Source organism: Pteronotus mesoamericanus, unplaced genomic scaffold, assembly GCF_021234165.1.
Source record: "Pteronotus mesoamericanus isolate MK-2021 breed Mesoamerican mustached bat unplaced genomic scaffold, CSHL_Meso_final scaffold_54, whole genome shotgun sequence".
NCBI classification, from domain to species: Eukaryota; Metazoa; Chordata; class Mammalia; order Chiroptera; family Mormoopidae; genus Pteronotus; species Pteronotus mesoamericanus.
The window spans coordinates 23,229,378-23,251,442 of NW_026555321.1; the positions used below are offsets into that span (position 1 = coordinate 23,229,378).

Consider the following 22,065-nt stretch of genomic DNA (forward strand, 5'->3'; position numbering starts at 1 on the left):
GCTATCAGAAGAATTGACTTTAGCCCTGGCTGGTGTGGTTCAGTGGATTGAGTGCCAGCCTGCGAACCAAAGGGTGGCAGGTTCGATTCCCAATCCAGGCACTGTGCCTGGGGTGTGGGCCAGGTCCCTGGTAGGAGGTGCACGAGAGGCAATCACACATTGATGTTTCTCTCCCTCTTTTTCTCTCTCCCTTCCCCTCTCTGTAAAAATAAATTAATAAAATCTTTAAAAAACATTGACTTTGGATGAAATTGTTTAGTAGGCAAAACCCATTTTGTAGTTACATATGTATACATATACTTACGTATAATACAAGTATGTACATATATATATCTTCTTTCCTTTCACTATAAATACATACATTTGCACCTATCATATGTGCTAGGTGCTCGTGACACAGACTGAAGATAGCCCAGGTTCCCAGGACCAATCCTCACAGGCCACCTACTCCCTATTTTTAAGTCTTTATATACCTCCCATCCCCCACCCCTAGATGATCCTTACTGATGCTGTTCAGTTTGATGACTGATTAATTTATTAGGTTATTTACATGCATATATACCCATATTTTGCCATGTATGAGGCGCACCCACGTTTTGGGCCAAAACTTGCAGGAAAAAAATCTTTCATTTTAATTTTTTAATTTTTATTTATATTTAGATACTTATTTTTTGTATTATAAAGGAATTTTATAACAAATAATTACAAAACACAAGAACAGATACAAGGTACAAGAAATTTTATCTACTGGAAACAAATTAGTAATAGCTATGTATAATGCACATAGTTATTTTTCCCTCAAAAATTTGGGCTAAAAACGTGTGCATTATACATGGCAAAATACAGTACTTACCTTTTTTTAATTAAGAATTTTACAAATAGCCCTGCATGGTATTGCTCAGTGGATTGGGTGCTGGCCTGCAAACTGAAAGGCTTCAATTCCCAGTCAGGGCACATGCTTTGGTTGTGGGCTAGGTCCCTAGTTGGGGGCATGCGTGAGACAATTGACTGATGTTTCTCTCCCTTTCTTCCTCCCTTCCCCTCTTCCTAAAAATAAACAAATAAAATCTTTAAAAAGAATTCTTCAAATAAACTTTTATTTGGACGTTCCTAATTCTGGGGATAGTTCTATTTTACAAATGTGTTCTTGGAGAGCACATAATGATAGACAAATGGTCTTTGAGTTCCCGTGGCAGTTAGGAAGAGGGAAATTTTAGGAGACCCCTCCCACCTGTGTCCTCTAAACTATTGATGAGGTTTTGTTTTCTGTCAGACCAGTTTACGAGGCATTAAAGGGGGAGTGGTTATTAGGAGGGCTGTCTCAGAATAATTCGTTAAATTGTGCATAGGTTTTATTTGGCTTTCTGTATTTGTGTTATATTTAACAATATAAGTTAAAAATAAATATCTCTTTCAACTTGTTTACTACTCCCAAGGAAAAGTGGCGCAGGTGCGAACCAATGGGAGGGTCGGAGTGACGGGGAGCTTCCAGTCCTTGGCGAGAGCTACCCGTCCGCTGCCTACGGCCTGAAAGGAACCATCCAGGCTGCCAGAAGGCAAAACAATCACTAACGATAACAATAATGATAATAAGAATTACAGTAATAACAAGTCCAAGAGACTCGCATTTCCAAACCGTATTAAGTACTCCGAACCACGTCCCCGCGGAGTTGCCGTGGAAGGAGCTGGGTCCGCAGCGCCTGCGGCGGCTCTCGCATGGCCCCTGGCGGGCCCCTTCCTGGCAGGGGTCCGCCGGGCGGGGCGGGGCCAGGCGGGAGGGGCGGGGCGGGGCCAGGCGGGAGGGGCGGGGCGGGGCGGGGCGCCGAGCCCGCGACCGAGGGTGGGGAGAGGCGGCCGAGGGGGCTGGCTGGCGGTTGGGCGGGGCGCGGTCGGGCCTCAGCTCCTCACGCGCAGCGCTGTTAGCTTCGTATCCCGCGCCGCCGCCGCTGTCGGAGTCCTGGCGGCAAGCAACGTCCGCAGGCCGAGGCAGCAGCCAGAGAAGTCGCGGGCACTGAGGTAAGCACTGGGACGCCCGCGCCGCGGCCTGGAACCCTAGGGCTCTTAGCCTGGCCGGAGGGTTGTGGCGAGGCGGGGGTCGGGGGGGGCGGTACGCGGAGGCCCAGGCAGGCGGGGCCGGAGCCTGGGGGCGGGGACCGGCCTGTCCGGAGGGGACGGCGCGATCGCGCTATGCTGATTCGGCTAACAGAGCCGTGGAAGTCGGGTTCCGAGGCGGTGCGGGCGCTTCTGCACGCCCAGCCCGGTCCCAGGCCGTGGCAGCCCGGGAGGTGTGGAAATCGCTTGCCCCGTGGGCGGCTACAGAGAAGGGAAGGCGGGGGATGGCCTGCTCCCTCCCACTTGCGGGGTTCCTAGGCCAGTTCGCCCGCGCAGCCTTCGGGAACTTGTTAACCGGAAAGCTTGGCAGAGAAACAAATGCCAACGTTTTGGAAGAACTGAGAGTCACGTCGTTAGGCGCTGAGGCTTTATTTTCCTTCCCCGCCCCCTGCCCAACCTCGGCCCGACTTGGCCAAAGAAGGATGTGTCACCAGCTCGGGGCCTTGGGCGGGATCCCCGGTCCGGCTGGGAGCGGGAGTACCTGAAACAAAGGTAAACGGAGGCCGGGCAGACCCCACCCCAGCCCCGCAGCCGCCCTGCTGGGTCTCACTCCCTCGCCGACCCCGGCTGCCGCCGTGGAGGGGCTTTCTCCTGGGAGACCTCTCGATGGAAACCAGCTGCATCTGAACTCTGTTGTGTTCACATTATTCTCAATCCTCCGACTCTGGTAAAGCTTAGGGAAATTTTATCCAGTTTTAGTGGTCAGCAAATGCAAAGGAGGATAAATTGCTGTTTGTAAATTACAAGGTATTTTCTTATTAGGAAATGGTCTGAAAGCACGTAATAAAAATTCTTAACACGTAAGAAAAAAAGCGTGATTTGTAGTGCCGTGCAAAACTGGAAGTGCTCCTCCGCAAATCATTTTTGTACAAATGATTTTTGTACATTTTTGTACAAAACAGCCTCCAAACCTTTGGTGCCAGGCATTTTTCTTTGTTCTTCATTAGTTTCAGGCCTCAGTTTCTTGTAAACGGAGCACCCAGTGCTGAGACCCTAAGAATTGCCATACTAGGTCAGAGCATGTGCATACAGCCTAGTAGGCAGCAGGTCTGTGTTGTAAAACTGTTTTCTTTTTTGGTGATGCCATTAAAAATTATCTCATTTTCATTTTTTTAGTTGTATTCATGGCTTTTAGTGAAAGCCTTTTAAAAACCTATAGACCTCTCCCAATTTATACAATTTATTCACATTTATTGTATCCAAATGGCTCTCCTCTCTGGCAGAGAACTGACATACAACATGAGATATTTGTGGGAAAAACTTAGGTCTTTTATAGATCTGGGAGCCCAGAAATTGAGGACAGGGGACATAAAAGTTAAGTTTATTAAAAACACAAAACTTTACCAGGACTACCTGGTCGCTGGATTCAAAAATAGCTTTATCCATTAATAACCTGAACATTAACTAGTTAAAGATTTATTTGTATTCATAAATATTTGCATATTTTAAAATGCAGCTTAGCATTCTGGAGTGTGAAGGGGCTATCAGACTTTTATCCTAGGATGAATTAATTTGGAGTTAATGTTTAGCTGAAACCAGCTTACCTAAGAGAATGAAAGTTTTGTTTCAGCAAGAAGGGAATTAAGGAGATGAGTAATTTTGGAGTATGGGATACTTGAGAGGCACCTATTCAAGACAGAACTGTGCCTTTAAACTCTTCAGAGGCTCCTCATGACCTCTGTCAGTCTCCATGGACATGGCCCCTGCCACCTTCTAGTGTGCAGCTGAAGTTATGTGTACTTCCTTTCTAAAATATCTTGACATGTGCTCCCCCCTACCCCACCACCTCAAGTGGAAATGATCACCCCCTGGGACATTATCATCCTCTCTCTAAATTAGAGGTTTTGTCGGGTACTGTTGGCATTTGGAGCAGATAGTTCTTTTTTGTGGGGGCTTATCCTGTGAATTACAGGATGTTTAGCAGCATTCTTGATGTCTACTTAATGGAAATCAGTATTACTTCATTACTTCCCACCCTACCCCTACCCCTACCCCAATCATGACAGTCAGTCACATAACCCACACAGTCAAAAATGCCACCAGATATTGTCAGGAGTCCCTCGGAGGGCCCAGACCACCCTCTGTGGAGAACCACTGTTCTAAACAGAACACAACCTTAACACCAGTAACAGCGCATTTTCCTCATTTGCTTATGCATTGATTTTTATCTCCTAAACTTGAGAGCAGGAGCAGTCTTATTCATTTATTTGACAAATATCTGAGGAAGGGCCTACTTTGCCAGCCATACACTATTTAGGTTTGGGAATCCACTGGTAAAAACAACTGATACGGTCTTAGCACTTTTAGACATTACAGTCTAAAGAGTGAGAGAAGCATGGATGTTTAATGCTACAATTACCGCATTACAATTGTGATCAATTCTGGGAGAAGTACAGGATGCTCTTGAGTATGTAAAACAGTGGTCCTGACCTAGTTTGGAAACTAGGAAAGTTTCCTTGCGAAGTGAACTTTAATAGGAGTTGGGCTCTGAAGGATAAATAGAAGTTACAAGGTGAACAACATTCACCGAAGGTGACAACATTCACTTAGGGGGACAGCATTCCCAAAGAAGGAAAAGAACCTTTAGGGGGAACTCAGAGAGTGATAGGGGCAGGATGATATAAAATGAAGCTGGGAAAGTAAGTGAAGCCGGTCTCAAGCAGCAGTTCCCAGTTCAGCCTGCTCATTAGAATCACAAGAGTAACTTAAAACAATACTAGTGCCTGTCTGTCCTCCAAGCCCATTAAATCAGAACGTCTGCAGTGGTTCTACTCCCTTCCCTCCCCAGCTGCCATTTTCCCCATACCTTCCAAAAGGATAAACCACTGTTACTAATTACTGTGACAAACAGCTGGCATCAGGTGGTAGCAGAGGAGATGTAGAGAACTAGACGGTTATGAGATGTATTTAGGAGACCTATGTCTAGACATTCCTTGTGCACGTTTAGCGAATGTGTATTCTTTCCTCTTGTTTTCACAAATGGTAGCATACTGTACGCACTGCTTTGTTCCTTGTTTTGTTCTCTGAACAATGTCTTGGAAATCTTTCCATTTCAATATATAGTTTCCTTATTCTTTTGGATGACTGTAATATTCCATTGTATGGATATACCATGATGGACATTTAAATTGTTTCTAATAATTTACTATAACAAACAGTACTATGCTTATACCAGTTCACGTGTATGAATATGCTTGTAAGATAGAGTCCTATAACTGGAATTGTTGAGTCAAATGTGTACACACACATATTTGTAAATATTTATGTTTGTAAAACATCACTCTGGTCCTACTGGAAAAAAGGGTTTAGAAGGAAACAATAGTGAATGTGGGAGACAACTGATCCTAATTAAGGTTACTGTGTGCTATAGAATGAATTGTGTCTCCCCAAAGTTGGTATTTTGAAACTCTAGCCCCCAATGTTAGTATATTTGGAGATAGTCTTTAGAAGATAATTAAGGTTAAATGAGGCCATCAGGATGGGACCCTAATCTGATCAAATCGGTGACCTTTTAAGAAGAGTAGGGAGGAAAGGCGATGTGAGCACACAGTGCGAAGCCAAGAAGAGAATCCTCACTAGAAACTAACCCTGCTGGACATTGATCTGGAAATTCTATAAATTTCTGTTGTATAAACCACCCAAACTATGGTATTTTGTTATAGTAGCCTCAGCCAGCAAGTATACTGTGGAAAAGGAGGAGAGAAAAGATGGTAGCTGGGATCAAGGTGGTAGCAAAGGAGATGGAGAAAAGTAGATGGATACAGAAGAAGTGGCACAAGCAGTGAGAGGAAGAAAGTGGTGCGTAGGACGACTCCCTGAGCTCTGGCCTGCCCAACTAGGTGAATGGTGGAGTTGTTAGCCCAGATAGAGAACACTGGAAGGATAAATAGTGTTAAGGTGTGTTTAAATCACATTTCACTTTGGGACTGATGAGACCTTCAAGTGGAAGTCTCTTTTAAGCATCTGATACTTCAAATTCAGAGCCCAGAGGAGTGGCTGAACTGGGGACACAAGTTTTTAGGTGTAAACTGAAAGGTGTGGATGGAATTACCAAAGGCAACGGTTGTAAACGTGCAGCCCAACAGCTTAATCTGGTTTACAGATGTGTTTTGTTTTTCCAGTACAGTGGTTTTTGTTGTTGTTTCATTTAAGTTAGTTCCCATGAAAATGCAGATTTGGGATTTTTTCTTTAAAAATGAGAGGATGTGGCTCCACTGAGCCGGTTTTCCCATATGGCAACAATTGATTGACGCTAAGTCACAGCTGATCCCAGCTGCTTTCTAGTTCACCAGAGAGCCCACCATTCCCTAAAACTTATGCTTGGCCTGCTTTGCTTATTTACTTCTCTCATCCTGAGGCATTTGAGTGTGTGGTCCCTGCTCTAGGAAAAGATTATAAAACAGTGATTCTCATCTTGGCTGCACATTGGGAACATTGGATGATTAAAAAATACTGATGCTGGGGCTTACCCTAGCAATTTTTGTTTCTGTTTACTTGGTCCAAATTATAATCTGGGATTTTTAAAATCTCTTCATGCAGTTCCACTGAGTAGTGGAAATTCTGAACCATTGATGGAGATTAAGAAGAGAACAGGGCTCAGCATTTGGGTAGGAGGGTAGCAGCCCCAGGAAAGAGATGGGAAGTGGACAGAGAGGTACAGTGGAATGGCTGCTTGCTTGCAGTTAAGGCATGCAGAGTTAATCTGATACACTTGAAGGTGTTTTAATTAGTTGAGAGAGTGAAGTTTTATTTTGCATCTGTGCTTACTGTTTTGCATTTATACATATATGCTGTTCATTTACCACATAACATTGTGTACACAAAAAAACAGGTACGTTTACTTCATGAGCCATTTCAAGAGTAATTTAAACTATGCTTGATTTTTGTTTTAGGTGCTTAATTTTAGAATCTAATTACAGTTTAAAATGTGTCATAAAAATCAATGAAAAGAGAGTATTTAAACAAGATAGGAGTTATCAAGTAAAGATAATAAGCTGAAAATGATCTGTTCAATTTAGCAAGATGAAGTATTTGCCCTCAGCAGGACTATTTTAGATAGGAAGAGGTAGAAACCAGACTGAGATGGGTAAAAGTCAGAAAATGGAAATGGTAAATGTTAGAAAAATCTTTTGAGAAGTTCATTTGAAAAAGGGGGTTGGTGAGGGAGGGACAGGTGTCTAACATATCTCTATGATAGGTGCTCAGAGTATGCTGGTTACCCAAACACTTCTAACTTTTTAGGGAGCTGATTCAGTGGTGCCTGATTACCCCGCATCCCCATTTCAGAGGGGTCTTGCTTATATTTGTTTTGGAGACTTTATGTTTTCACTAAGGTGATTATTTTGCCAGAACCCTTGAGACTCAGATGTTAGAAATTATGCACTTAGTCTCTTATTTGGAAAGCCACAGTGCTCCTAAAGGCCAGCAGTGGTCTGGGCACCAGTGACCCTGACATCATCCTCCCGTTGAACTGATGAACAACGATCAGACTGTTGGCATGTTGAAAACGGAATACTTGGCTACGTCAGGGAATATGTATCTAACTGTCAGATTTCCAGGAGTATTTTTTGCAGCTGTATTTTTACTAAAAACTTAATATTATAGCTTGGTTTTCCAGTTGCACATGTATAAAATTTCTCATACTTTGAAATCTCTTTCATTGATGATGATTAGAGGGTTTAAATAGAAGTTGGAGGAGTAGGACCTCGTTGAGCTCAGAGAGAAGGTGAAGAGAGCACTGAACAAACTTCGATTTCCAGAAGGTTGTGTGAATGCTGTTACCTTGAAGACCTGTGTTAAACTCTCTAGAGTGGGTTGTCATGCCAGTGGCCACTACCAATCTGTCTCTTGTCCATTTCTGCCTCCTTAACAACTTTAACCTGGCACAGGAGGGTTTAAAGGTCAGTTCTGCACATCATGTTCCTAAGAATTGTGATATACCAGCAGAACAAAAGCCATAGGGGCTGCAAAATGCCAAGGATTATTAGTGAAGAATGGTGTTAATCTTTTCAGGGCATAAGCCCCATTATTATACCCTTTTGGCAGACAGAGTGTCATCCTGTGAGGGAATAGCCTTCATAGCTGCCATTGGTTCATCAGGTGGATCATGTTTAACTTCTGTATGGATGACTTTGTGACATGAATAGCAGACCTTGGTTTTTAAAGGTTTGATCTGGGAGCCTATGATAAGAAAATATTTTGTTTAGAAACTGATATATGCTTGGAAAATTGTAGGAATTCCACCATCACAAATATACTTAAGTGTTTTGCCTGGATGGTGGTAGAGGGAGGGAAAAATTCTGCCAAGGTAGCCCCAGAGCTCCTTGCATTTGTAGAGACAGGATAATTGAATGGGCAGTGGACTTAAAGTCAGTCTTGGATGCAAGGCCTTGATTTGTCAAGTATGAACTATGTGATTTATTTGATTTTATGGAGTTAAAATTCACATAACAAAAAATTAACCATTTTAAAGTGTATAATTCAAGGACTCTCAATACATTCACAGTGTTTTGTAGCCATCATCACTATCTAAATCCAGAACAATGTTGTCACCCCGCAAGGAAACCCTGTATCCATATGCAGTCATTCCCTATTTCTCTCCTCCCTATTCCCTGAGACCATCAATCTACAATACTTTCTGTCTCTATGGGTTTGCCTATTTGGACATTTCATATAAATGGAATCAAACAATATGTGACTTTTTGTATCTGGCTTCTTTCATTTAGTGTAATATTTACAAGATTCATTCATGCATAGCATGTGTTCTTTGATTAATACTCTGTGTTGCCATGTATAATGTGCACTTTTTGGGCCAAATTTTTGAGGGGAAAAATAAGGGTGCACTTTATACATAGGGAGTTCTAATTCCATATCTGTATAAATGTTTTTAATTCTTTTATTTATGCTTATGCATTAAAAGTGTAACTCTAGGAAGCAATAACGGTATCTGTATACAAAATAATATCCTGGAATACAATAATCGGTTTTGTTTCTAAATATAAATAAATAAACAATTGAATTAAAAAATTAAAATGAAAGTTTGGGTCAAAAACGTGGATGAGTCTTATACACGGCAAAATATGGTATTTGTTCTTTTCTTTGAGTAATAATTCCAGTATGTGGATATACCCAATTTGTTTATCCTCTCATCAATTGATGGACATTTGGGTTGTTTACACCTTTTGGCAATTGTAAATAGTGCTTCTGAGAGCATTTATGTCCAAGTTTTTGCTTGAATACCTGTTTCATTTCTTTTGTGTATGTATTTAGGAGTGGAAATTGCTGGGTCATATAGTCATTCAATGTTTAATTTTTTGAGGGACCACCAAACTCTTCCACAGCAGCTGTACCATTTTCATTTCTACTAGAAATATTCAAAAACTCAACTTTCCCTACATCCTCACCAACACTTGTTATTTTCTGGTTCTTTGTTTGTTTGTTCTGGGTTGTAGGCATCCTCCTGGGTGTGAAGTAATATCCCATTGTGAATTTAAATTGCATTTCCCTAATGATTGATAATGTTGTGCCGCTTTTCATGTGCTTGTTGGTTATTTGTATATCATCTTTGGAGAAATATTCAAGCCCTTTGCCCATTTTTTAATTGGACTCTTTGTCTTTTTGTTGTGAGTAGTTGTAAGAGTTCTTTATATATTCCAAATATTATGCCCTTATTATCAGATATATGATTTGCTAATATTTTCTCCCATACTGTAGGCTGTCTTTTCACTTTGTTGATAGTGTCCTTTGCACAAAGCTTTTAATTTTGATAGTCTAACTTATGTTTTTGTTGTTGTTGCTTATATTTTCGGTATCATATTTAAGAATCACTGCCAAATCAAAGGTTGTGTTTGTTTACAACTATGTTTTCATCTAAGAGTTTACAGCTTTAATTCTTAGATTTATGTCTTTGGTCCATTTTGAGTTAATTTGTGTGTGAGGTAAGGGTCCAACTCCATTCTTTTTCATGAAGTTATCCAGTTGTCTCAGCACCATTTGTTGAAAGAAATGTGTGCTTTTATGCAAGTCTGAATCTGTGTTTTCTCTTTTGTGAAATGAAAGTGATAAAAATACTGGCCTCACATAGTTGTGAGATTAGAAAGAGAAGGTGTATGTGTAATCACTTTGAAAAGTATAAATTACTAAACAGATGTTTGTGATAATTATTGGTTTGCCATAGGTAACTTTTATTTGTGCAAAACACCTATAAGTTAATGTCCTTCAGCAGCCATCAAAAGTCTTCCATTTTAGTGCATAATGAGTCATGACATAACTAGAGGAGTGAGATCCATGCTGTACCCCTGGGTACAAAGTCACAGGGCCCCAGATGCAAAGAGGTAATTGTAGAGATTGTACTCATTCAGAAGTAAAAGTATATTTTCTTGTAGGGCATATGTTTATCAAATTCTATTGCTATTCCTGTCAAATTTGGAGATATCTGTTCGAGGTGAGTAAGGCATAGTTTTCCAAACTAAAGAGTTTTCAGGCATAGTAAGAGAATAAAGACAGTTTTCTAGAATTGCATCAAGAATTCTCACATTTCCCGGTATCAGCTATTAAGCCTCTGGAACTAAGACTATTTCCTTATTCAGTGGCTAGTGACCTGACTTAGTTCTATTAGCAAATATTTATTGAGTTATCACTATGTAATGAGCACAGTACTAGATATTAGAGATAAAGTGCTTTGTGATACCAAACGAGACTGTCTCTTGACCCTACATTTCCCTTTAAATCTGTTCCTTTCCACAGTTGTCTATCTCACTGAATTTAGTTCCTTTCTACCAGTTCACACTAACCAGTCTTTTACCTCCCACCAAAGACCTCCACATTCCTAAATCCAATCAGTCATTTCTCAGTCTTGTTTTTTATCTTACCTGTCAGTAGCACTTGTGCAGTTGATTATTTCTCTCTCTTTGAAATGGTTTTCTTCACTTAGCTTCCAGAACCCTGAATTGTCTGTATTTCTTCCTATTTTACATCTCTCTAACTGCCAAAGTTAAGAGTGCTGCTTATTCCTCAGATATGTTGTTTTTTTCTCTCAGTCAGTCCTGTTTCCTTGGCATCTTATTCCAGTCTTTTGACTTCAGATACCACCTATATACCATCAACTGCACACTGATGACTGCTAATTTTATCTCCAAGTTAGAGCTCTCCTCTGAATCTCATACTCTGAAATCAAAGTGCCTACCTGATACCTCCATTTGGATATCTAACAGACATCTCTAAAGTGAACTCCTGATTTTCCCCTCCAAAACCTGCTCTTCACACAGCCTGTCTCATCTCAGTAATCAGCAGCTCCATTCTTCCAGTAGTCCTGGCCAAAAACCTTGGAGTTATCCTTGACTCTCTTCTTTTTCTTTCATCCCATGTTCAATCTATCAGCAAACCCTGTTGGCTCTACCTTCAGAATGTATCTAAAATTGGTAATATCTGACTACCTCTACTCACTTATATGTGGAATCTAAAAAAATAAAAAATAAGACAAGACAACCTCATAGGTACAGAGAATAGACTGGTAGTTGCCAGAGGTAGGGGTGGAAGGTGTGCAGAATGGGAGAAGGTGGTCAAAAGCCACAAAATTCCTATTATAAGTGGTGTCCAAGCCACTATTAATTATATCTCATCAAGATTATTATCATAGCCTAACTCTTTCCCTGCTCCTGTCCTTGCTCTCCTGGAGTCTATTCTCAATGCAGCCCTTAGAGGGACCTGTTAAGTTAAGCTCTCAGCTCAGAGGCTTTATACTTACCTACAAGGTGTCCCATAGTCAACCCTGCCTTTACCTCTCTGAACTTATCTCCTACAACTCTCCATTGTGCTTAGTTTGTCCCAGTCACAAATGATACCTTGTTCTTTCTCCAACAGATTAGCCATGTTCCTGCCCTAGGACCTTTGCTTTCCCCTAATATCTATAAAACTTCCTCCCTCACCTTCCTTAGGTCTTTTCTAAGTTCACTTTTCCCAGCCCACCCTACGTCCCTTCTCTTTCAAACTCTGCTTCCCAGAACTCTCTGGACTCTGGGTGTTCCTTCCCCTACCCCCCAAGACTGAGCAGTCCTAGACCACGAGGACCATCTCAGTAGTTCAGTGAGCCAGAACACCTGCATCTCAGCAGTTCGTGGAGCACTCAACTTCTTTTGCATAAGAGAGAAATTTAATATTTATCTTGTTTAAGCACTCTTGTTTTTGCTTTTCTGTTATATACAACAAAAAAACACCTGTCTCATTTATTCGTAGGAGTTCTTTGTGTTGTAGATAACCCTTTTTTATTATTAAAAAGGCACATTTTCCTCCAATCTTTTGGTATCCTCTCCCTTTGTAATAGTTTTTAATTTTGACATCAAATTTACCTGTTTGCCTTTATGGCTTTTGATTTTACTGACTTTTTTAAAACTAACTTTTTAATGGATGTCTTTTTTACCTTAGTATATAAACATAAAACCTTACATTTTCTTATAAAAATTTAGATTTTTAATTCATCTGGAAGTTATTTTCGTGAGTAGTGTAAGGGAAGAATCTTGTTCAGTTGGCTAGCCATTTGGAATAATAAATTTGGTAAGTGTCATGGCAAATTATCAGTTAATAAATTCTCATATTCATAGGTTAGTTTGAGTACTCTATCTAGTTCCATTGATCTTTGTTTCTGTGCCACCAATACACTTCTAATTATTGTAGATTTATATTTTGGTTCTTGGCAATGTCTTTTTTTAAAAAAATTAATTATTAAATGGCTATAGAACAATATTTGTAAAACATATGTAAGGTATAACAGAGAACAATACAGTGAACATTTGTTACCCATTGCTTGCTTTAAGGGAAAAATAGTGCTCGCTCTTTGTCCTCACTGCCCCAAAGTTGTCTTGACTCTTGAACATTTTCTGTGTGAAACTTTAGAATTAGCTTGTAAACTGATCTTGGAATTAATTTATGTAATTGAAGGCAATTTTTTATATCAACAACTGTTTTGTTGGTAAAACAACAAAAACAATAAGTTCTTGTATCAACAACTGCTTTTGGAGAATTAAAACTAATTATTTAAATGTTTTTCCCATTTAAAAACAACAATTTCAGTGATGCTATGTGAAGAGCAGTTAGGAGACATTTGGTTAAATGTTGTCACAACCTCCACTTGTCATCAGTTTAGCATCTTTGGTGGTTTTTGACCCTTACACTGTCTTTATTTCTTATTGAGACATAATTGACATTATATTAGTTTCATGCGTACAACATAATGATTCAACATATGCATATATTGTGAAATGATTACCATAATAAGTCTAGTTAACATCCATGACTACACAGTTAACAATTTTTTCTTGTGATGAGAATTTTGATGATCTATTCTATTAGCACCTTTCAAACATACAATAGAGTATTGTTAGCTGTAGCCACCATGCTATACACTACATCCTCAGGACTTATTTATTTTATAATTGGAAGCTTGTACCTTTAACCACCTTCATCCATTTTGCACACCTCCCACCCCCCTCTTCTGGCAACCACTAGTCTGTTCTCTGTATCTATGAGTTCTGTTTTTTTTTATGCTTGTTTTTAGATTCTACATAAAAGATAATACAGTATTTGTTTTTCTGTGTCTGACTTATTTCACTTAGCATAATGCCCTTAAGGTTCATCCCATGTTGTCACAAATGATGGGATTTCCATTTTTTATGGCTGAATAATAGTCTGTTATGTACATATATATGTCATTTTCTTCATCCATTCATCCATCAGTGGAAAGAACCCTTCAGTGAAGAATGGGGTGTAGACATCTTTTCAAGTTAGTGTTTTTATTTCCTTCAGATAAATACCCAGAAGGAGAATTGCTTTATTATATGGTAGTTCTATTTTTAACTTTTTGAGGAACCTCCATACTATTTTCCATGGTGGCTATACCAATCTGTATTCTCACCAGCAATGCAGGAGGATTCCCTTTTCTCCACGTTCTCACTAGCACTTATCTCTTACTTTTTGATAGTAGCCATTGTAATAGCTGTGAGGTGCTATCTCATGGTGGTTTTGATTTGCATATCCCTGATTAGTGATGATGAGCATCCTCTCCTCTACCTATTGGCCATCTTTGAAAAAATTTCCGTTCAGTTCCTCTTTCCATTTCTGTTCAGATTGTATGAGGGTTTATTTGGGGGTTTTGGTTTGTTTTTTTTCTTTGTTTTTTACTATTAATTTGTATGAGTTCTTTATATATTTTGGGTATTAACCTTTATCGGATGTATGATTTGCAAATATTTCATCCCATTCTATAGGTTGTCCTTTCATTTTCTTGATTTCCTTTGCTGTACAAAGCTTTTTAGTTTGAGGTAGTCCCATTTGTGTATTTTTGTTTTTGTTGCCTTTGCATGAAAGTGTCAAACCCAAAAAAATCACTCTTGCCCTGGCAGGGTAGCTCAGTTGGTTAGAGCATCGTACTGATAGGCCAAGGTGGTGGGTTCAGTCCCTGGTCAGTGTACATACCGAAGTCAACTAAAGGATACTTGAATGAGTGGAATGGCAGTCTTTCTCTCTCTCTCTCCCCCCCCCACCCCTCCCGACCCTTTCCCTTCGCTTCTCTCTAAAAAAAATCAATAAATAAATTTCAAAAAGTCATTGTCAACAACAATGTCAAGGTGCTTATCATCGGTTTTCTTCTTAAGAGTTTTATGGTTTCATGTCTTACATTCAAGTCTTTAACCCATTTTAAGTTCATTTCTGTATATTTTATAAAATAGTAGTCCAGTTTCCGTCTTTTACATGTGGCTGTTCAGTTTGCCCAATACCATTTACTGAAGAGCCTGTCCTTTCCCCATTGTATATTCATGGCTCCTTTGTTGTAAATTAATAGACCATATATGTATGGATTTATTTCTGGCCTATATTCTGTTCTGTTGATTTTTGCATCCAGTTTTATTCCAATACCACACTGTAGTTTAGATTACTATCTGCAGCATAGTTTGAAATCAGGGAATGTGGTGTCTCCAGTTTTGTCGTTCTTTCTCAAGATTGCTTTGGCCATTAACATTCTTTTTTAGTTTCATACAAATTTAAGGATTGTTTGTTGTATTTTTTGGGGAAATGACAATGGAATTTTGAAATTGCAATGAATCAGATTACTTTAGATAGTATGGCCATTTTAACAATATCAATTCTTCTAATCCATGAGAATAGAACATCTTTCTATTTATATGTGTCTTCATTTTCTTTTATCAGTATCTTACAGTTTTAAGTGTACAGGTGTTTTACTTCCTTGGTTTATTACCAGGTATTTTATTCTTTTTGATGCAATTGTAAATGGAATTGCTTTCTTCAGTTCTCTTCCTGAGAGTTTGGTATTAGTATATAGAAACATACCTGATTTTTGTATATTGATTTTATATCTTGCAACTTTACTGAATTTGTTTTTTAGTTCTAAAATATTTTTGGTGGAGTCTTATAGGATTTTCTGTTTATAATATGTCATCTGCAAATAAGACAGTTTTATTTGTTTCTTTCCAATTTGAATGCCTTTTTTTGTTTGTTTGTTTGTTTGTTTCTTGCCTAATTACCCTGGCTAGAACTTCCAATAGTCCATTAAATAAAATTTGCCAGGGTATGCATCTTTGTCTTGTTTCTGATCTTAAAGGAAAAGCTTTTAGCTTTTCACCATTAAGCATGATGTTAGCTGTGGGTTTGTCATATATGGCCTTTATTATGTGGGGTGCATTTTCTTTATACTCACTTTGTTGAGAGTCTTTATCATAAATGGATGGTGAATTTTGTCAAATGCTTTTTCTGTATTTATTGAGATGTGATACATCACATCAGTTGATTTGCAGGTGTTGAACCATCTTTGCATCCCTGAAATAGATCCCAGTTGATTATGGTGTTATTGCCTTTTATTGCGTGGTTGAATTTGGTTTGCTAATATTTTGTTTAGGATTTTTGTATCTTTGTTCATCGGGGATACTAGCCTGTAATTTTATTTTCTTGTACTGTCCTTGTCTGGTTTTGATATCAGGGTAATGCTGGCCTTGTAAAATGAATTTGAAAGTGTTTTTCTATTTCTTGAAAGAGCTTACAAAGGATCATTGCAGTTTTTAATTGTTATTCTCAGTTGCAAGTACAATATATTTTGTACTATTAATGGATTGTTTAAAAATGAAATATGTGTGGAATGTCAAAATATTATAAATTAATGAACAGTATGAAAAATGATAATTTTGCAAAATTATTTCAAGATGCACTTTAGGAAATTTACAAATTGCATTCATCTGATCAAAATTGTTATGAAACATCAAGATGTCTTGAATACTTTGAAACTACTGTACATGATTAAAGGCAGCTGGGTAAAGGGTATAAGGGAATTCTAATATCTGCGGTTCTTCTGCGGTTATAATTACTTCAAAATGAAAGTTTTTAAAAATCATTTAAATATTAAGACATTAGCCAGGCATGCCTTATGTTTAAAGTTATACATGGATTCATGGATGCATATAACTGGCATTTGCTGTTTACTATTCTTAAGGCCACTATAAAGAAATAATTTCAGATTGGTTTGCCAAAAACAAATAGCAAGATAAAGATACTCTGTTGAATTTCCTGGAATATAGAAGGGGGCCTACTCAAATGAAGATGCTTTCATTTCTAAAGTGGATTGTCAGTTGAAAGACTCCATGTGGTATTAAATAAGGAAAAAGTTTGCTCTAAAAAGAATTTACTTTCAACTTACTATTTAACTGGTTTTGTTGACAACTGAGTGTTTATTTTATTACAGTTGATCGTACTCTGTTTTAGGTATTTAAAATGCTAAAAAGGAAAGATTTAAACACTTGAAAAAAACAGGTTATTACATCCAATTTGGGTTTTCATTTATTGGTAATAAAGATCTACAATGTATTGTTTGCTGAGAACTTCTCCCAAAAAGCAGCATGAAATCATTTCTCCTGTCTTTACATTTAAAAACTAAATCTCTAAATTATCAAAATAAGCACTTTTTATAAGATTAAAATGGAAGACTTTCAGGTACCAGGTTTTAAAAGCAGTTTGTTTATTTTTGACACTAACACAAAATAATACCAGCCTACAGGCCACATGTCAATATACATTTGATGCTAAGTCTTTAATACAGTCGGTTGTAAATCTATCATTTCATTTTTGACAGATTTAAGTAATATGATTTTGTTTTTAACAGGTTTTTTGAGATATAATTCACATGACATAAAATTTAGTGTTTTTTAGGATGTTCACAGAGTTGTGCATCCATCATCACTATTACCATCTAATTTCAGAACCTTTTTATCACCCCAAAAGGAACTCCATACCCATAACTGTTACTCCTCATTTCCCCCTTCCCCAGCCTTTGGCAATCACTAATCTACTTTCTCTCTCTATGGATTTGCCTGTTCTGCACATTTCATATAAATGGGATCATATACTATGCTGCCTCTTCTATCTAGCTTCTTTTACTTCACATGTTTTTAAGTTTCATTCATGTTGTAAGTGTACCAATTTATTCTTTTTTATGGCTTAATAGTAATCCATTGTATGTATATATCACATTCTGCTTATCCATTCATCAATTGATGGGCATTTGGGTTGTTTCCACTTTTTTGATTATTATAAATGATGCTGCTATGAGCACTTTACTAAGTAAAGTTGGTATATATGGACATATGTTTTCAATTTTCTTGGAGTTACTATATACCTGGGAGTGGAATTGCTGGATGTGATGACTAATCTTATGCATCAACTTGGTTAAGCGACGATACCCAAATATTTGATCAAATGTGTCTAAGTGTTGCTGTGAAGGTATTTTTTACATGAGATTAACATTTACATCAGTAGATTTTTTTTTCTCGTGCTTTCCCAGAGTTAATTGAAAAGTGGAAAGTAGAAGTAATGGTACTATTAATAAAAGTTACCAACAACATGGGAGAAAAACAGGAAAACAGAGCACAAAAAAGGCACTGCAGTACCATAAAAACATGGCTGGCTGAAGCACTGAGTATAGAATCAGACAGTTTTACAGACTTCTTACAGGGGTATCCAATGTTTTGGCATTTCTGGGCCACAGAAGAAGAAGAGTTGCCTTGGGCCATACATTAAATACACAAACATTATTGAAAACCAAAAAACCTCATAATGTTTTAAGTAAATTTATGATTTTGTGTTGGGCTGCATTCATAGCCCTTCTGGGCCACATGCAACCTGCAGGCTGTGGGTTAGACACCCCTGTAAGCAATTGTTATAATAATGGATATTTGTAATAATGATCCTGAGTCACCAATAACAATGCCCAGATTGTGCAGTATACGAGGTGTATCCAGAAGGTATCCAAACATGTAATATGAAAAATAGAGACATTTATTGAAGAAGATACAAGAAACATTGTACATAGGATAATGACACCTCAGTCCCCTTCAAAGTAGGCACCTTGGGACCTTACACAGTTCTCCCAGTCTTTATCAGGTGCCCTGTCCTATTTTCCTGAATCTCATCAACCAGTCTGAAATCTCTTCCCTTTCAAAGGTGATTTTAGTCGCAGCGCGCCAAATCTGGGCTGCAGCCAGACTGAGTCCCCTGGGCGATTTGATGTTTCGCCAAAAAACTGCACAAGACATGATGCATGAGCAGGCGAATTGTTGTAATGAAGCTGCCACTCACCAGTTGCCCATAGCTGCAGCCGTCTGCATCATTTGAATAGTTTCTGAAGAGGAAAGTTCAAGCTTTATGCAAAATTTGATGCAGATTCGTTGCTCTACTTGCTCAGTCATTTTTAATGTGACAGCCACAGAGTTCACTTGCTCACTCAACAGCATCTACCACTCCCACTAACTAGTACAGTTAAAGCCATCATTGTTCACAAATGCATATTCCAGTCCACTCGCCTTGGCTGCCAGTTTACATCCATGTCGTGCAAACCGTCTTGTCGTATTAGCAATGACTGGACTTTTTCCATACAGACCTTGTGTTCTGTTTGAGAAGATATATTCATATTATATAACATGGTTTTGAAAGATTTTCATTAAAATGTTTAAAACATTTAGTTTCAGGCTTATGGGGATAAATTGAAATTAAATTCTTCTGGAAAACTAACTTACCTGGAACTCCACATTTCCCAGTTCTTTTAGTAACATGATTTGCTTCACGTGATAAAACAGTTCATCTGCTGTGGGTAGAAACGATAATTTGTTTTTAAATATTAGCAGTTTAATTAAAAACTCTGCCACCTTACTCCTATAAAAAATCCTTAATAATTTGCTCATCTCAAAATATTTTAACTTACATGGCTTTCTCGCCCTGGTCAGTGTGACTCAGTTGGAGCATTGTTTAATAGACTGAAAAGGTGTCGGTTCATTTCCCAGTCAGGGTGTGCCCGAGAAGGCTATCAATCGATGTCTCTTTCTCACATCAATGTTTCTTTTTCTGTCTCCCTTCCTCTCTCTCTCTAAAAGCAATGAAAAAATTCCTCGGGTGAGCATAAAATATATATAAAATAAAAAATAAAATAGCTTTATCATATGTCATGCAAAAGAATTTTTTAGATGATTTTAAATATTTGTGAGGAGTTTTGCAGTATTACTTTTAAAAAGATTTATTAGTCAGAAAAGATTGGAAAACACCAATCTGCATTGTAGCCTGGTTACAGAAATTCTACTGACTGATGTCAGATTGGGCCTAGATTCAGAATGTCCAGCCTAGAAAAGACATGTACCATCATCAGAGTGTAGGCACAGGATATGATGGGGTTACGGTTTAACTAAAGAGGTGTAATTTCCACTTTTCAATCTATGTTGTTGCTTTGATCTCAAAAGTAGGCAGACAGGCATATGTACTACTCATCCTGCCCTCATTATAATCACAGCTGAGAATGTCCAAAAGATCTGAGCAGCTAAAAAATCGTGGTAAGTATCCGTCTCATAACATGATGGTGTTTTGGATTCAGATGAAACGAAAGAGACCAAGAGAGGAAAGTACGTATAGGATTACGAAAGCAAGAGCTTAAAGAAAAACTGATAGGGAATATCAGTGAAGATGTGTATTTCTGCATGTCATAGAAATTGATTGGTTTTCAGGAATAAATATCCACTTAAAAATATAGAAGTAAAAGGATTATTTATAGTAAAAATATACAAAGAGCATACCAGTTCACCCCAATTTTATTAAGTGCAGCTGGCCATCATGGAAGCTGAGCATATGTCTGTCTGTCTCTCTCTCCCCCTGCTTCCCCTCTCCCCCTTTGTCCCTCCTTCACTCCCTCCCTCGCTCCCTCCTTCCCTCACTGCCCTCCTACCTCCCTCTCCCTCTGAATTGTGTCTGTTCTATTTTCTTAACACCTGCCATGTTGCTTAGCATGGGTACCCCAAAATAGTGGCTTCAGCCAGCAAATCTGTAGGACCTTTAAGACCCAGAGTTTTCAGCTAATTGACAGTGTTTTAGTGCTTCAATTCCAAATTCCCAGCAGAGAAAAGATGATTGGCCTCCCTTGCTTGAGTTACTATTTCAACCAAATTTGACAAGGGATTAGAAAGTTGTGATACATTAAATTGTCCCATATAGCCTGTGGACAAAGCTGGTATGAGAAAAGTAGGGACATTACTTGTTTAGGACATGAGAAAGACTTGTTTGAAAAGGAACTAATTGGTGCCCTGAGCTGGGGGGGGGAAGGACGGGGGGGATGGAAGTATGAAATATGTACAGCTTCCCCCTCCCCAAAAGATGGTAAGGGTGTAATAGGAAAGGACGATTGGGTCAGTTTACATGAACCACTGTCCATTCTGTAGTCCTAGGCAGCTTTGTTGCCCCAATATTCTTTACAGATGATTCCTACCCAACAGGAATGGGGATTTTAGGAGATGAGATGAAGTAAATGACCAACTTTAGGGATATAACCAAAAATTTTCATAAGACCTGTACTATGTCTGGTTTAGATAGATACTTTGGGACAAAGTCACTTTCCCTTTAATAGTCATGGTAAAAGTTTGTTTAGGTGATGACAAACCACTCTGGGGAACTTCCATTAAGTTTTGTTCCACTCACCTAAGTTGGTAACCATTGACATTCAAATGTCTTAGTCCTCCACTTTCCGTGTAGTGAGGTTTGGTTTGTCTTGAGCCCTTTATCCATAGCATGAATTAAGTAGTAGCAGGGACATTCACAAGGAGGAGCATCATTAGGGGATAGGTGTACTGAGTGACAGTGCTACCAGCGGAAGCTCTTAATGGTCACCAGTTACCACTACGGATGTGATCACTATCGTTTTTCCTGAAGAACCAAGGCCTGGCTGACAGAATGTTCTCAGATGCTTTAGTACCTAAATGCCTAGCTAGGAATGAATTTTCTAGGGATTTGGATATCGAGAAGCCAAGTTTTGAGATCAGGGTGATGCAGAGGTGAACCAGAGGTCTATTTGATGAGTAGACTTTTATGAAAGATTTTGCCTAGCTATAGTGCAAGCATAATTGAGCCTCTTGTTGGCAGTCTTTCTCAATATGTGTGTGTTTTGGGACAGAGTGCTGGGTCATACAGCTCTAGTGGATTAGCTTCTGTACTTTCTCTCAGTACTACAGCATTTGTGATGGGGACCAGGGGTGCTGGTTTTACGTTCAAAGCATACGCTAAACCTTTTCATCAGGTAAAGTGCTGATTGAGATGAGCACTTACAGTAATGTCCAAGAGTGCCAATTATGCTATTTGGAGTCAGTCAGTCCCTCTTTAAACTGGTTATAAAAAAGTGAAACTTTTCCTAGTCCAGATATTGGCCAAGAAAACATAAATGGTAGTTTATTAGCAAATTGCTCCCCTCCCTTCTTCCTTCTCTTCTTTTAATTGCTTCCCCTATGCCAGGCTGTTCAGGTGTTGGGATACAGTAGCAAATGAGGCAAACAAGATCCTTGCCTTCATGGAGTATACATTCTAGGGATATATACAGTAACCGTGTAAACTATAAATAAAACAATTTCAGGTACTGATAAGTGCTATCCA

At 38.7% G+C, this 22,065-nt stretch overlaps 1 protein-coding gene across 2 annotated transcripts in view; it reads left to right on the plus strand.

The window, feature by feature from the left end:
• Positions 1 to 1,851: 1,851 nt before the first annotated feature.
• PPP2R3A (protein phosphatase 2 regulatory subunit B''alpha) overlaps positions 1,852 to 22,065 on the plus strand; it is a 174,033-nt gene continuing 153,819 nt past the window's right edge. For both annotated transcript variants that reach the window (XM_054595294.1, XM_054595293.1), the window contains exon 1: positions 1,852 to 2,016. The gene's annotated coding sequence lies outside the window, so the exon portion shown is untranslated. The remainder of the gene's footprint in view (positions 2,017 to 22,065) is intronic.